Source organism: Suricata suricatta, chromosome 12, assembly GCF_006229205.1.
Source record: "Suricata suricatta isolate VVHF042 chromosome 12, meerkat_22Aug2017_6uvM2_HiC, whole genome shotgun sequence".
NCBI classification, from domain to species: domain Eukaryota; kingdom Metazoa; phylum Chordata; class Mammalia; order Carnivora; family Herpestidae; genus Suricata; species Suricata suricatta.
The window spans coordinates 74,597,264-74,598,305 of record NC_043711.1 but is presented as its reverse complement, the minus strand read 5'-3'; positions in this window follow the sequence as shown (position 1 = coordinate 74,598,305).

Sequence of the window (1,042 nt, the reverse complement as noted above, 5' to 3'; positions counted from 1 at the left end):
TTGCTTCCCTTCCCTTATGTTCAGCTGTTCTGTGTCTTAAAGTCATCATATGAGTGAAGTTGTATGATATCTGTCTTCTCTGACTAATTTTGCTTAGCATAATACCCTCTAGCTCCATCCACGTAGTTGCAAAAGGCAAGATTTCATTCTTTTTGACAGCTGAGTAATACTCCATTGTGTCTGTCTGCCTCTGTGTGTGTGTGTGTGTGTGTGTGTGTGTGTGTGTGTGTATACACACCACATCTTCTTTATCCATTCATCCATCGATGGACATTTGGGCTCTTTCCGTACATTGGCTATTGTTGATAGTGCTGCTATAAACATTGAGGTGCATGTGCCCCTTCGAAACAGCACACCTGTATCCCTTGGATAAATACCTAGTAGTGCAACTGCTGGGTCATAGGGTAGTTCTATTTCTAACTTTTTGAGGAACTTCCATTCTGTTTTCCAGAGTGGCTGCACCAGTTTGCATTCCCACCAGCAGTGCAAGAGAGATCTTCTTTCTTCCACATCCTTGCCAACATCTGTTGTTGCCTGAGTTGCCAATGTTAGCCATTCTGACAGGTGTGAGGTGGTATCCTATCATGGTTTTGATTTGTATTTCCCTGACAATGAGTGATGTTGAGCATTTTTTTCATGTGTCGGTTGGCCACCTGGATGTTTTCTTTGGAGAAGTGACTGTTCACGTCTTTTGCCCATTTCTTTACTGGATTATTTTGCTTTTCAGGTGTTGAGTTTGGTAAGCTCTTTATAGATTTTGGACAGTACCCTTTATCTGATATGTCATTTGCAAATATCTTCTCCCATTCTGTTGTTTGCCTTTTCATCTTTCTGACTGTTCCCTTCACTGTGCAGGAGCTTTTTATTTTGATGAGGTCCTAGTAGCTCATATTTGCTTTTGTTTCCCTTGCCTCTGGAGACATGTTGAGCAAGAAGTTGATGCCACCAAGGTCAAAGAGGGTTTTGCCTGTTTTCTCTTTGAGGATTTTGATGGCTTTCTGTCTTACAGTTAGGTCTTTCATCCATTTTGAGTTTATTTTTG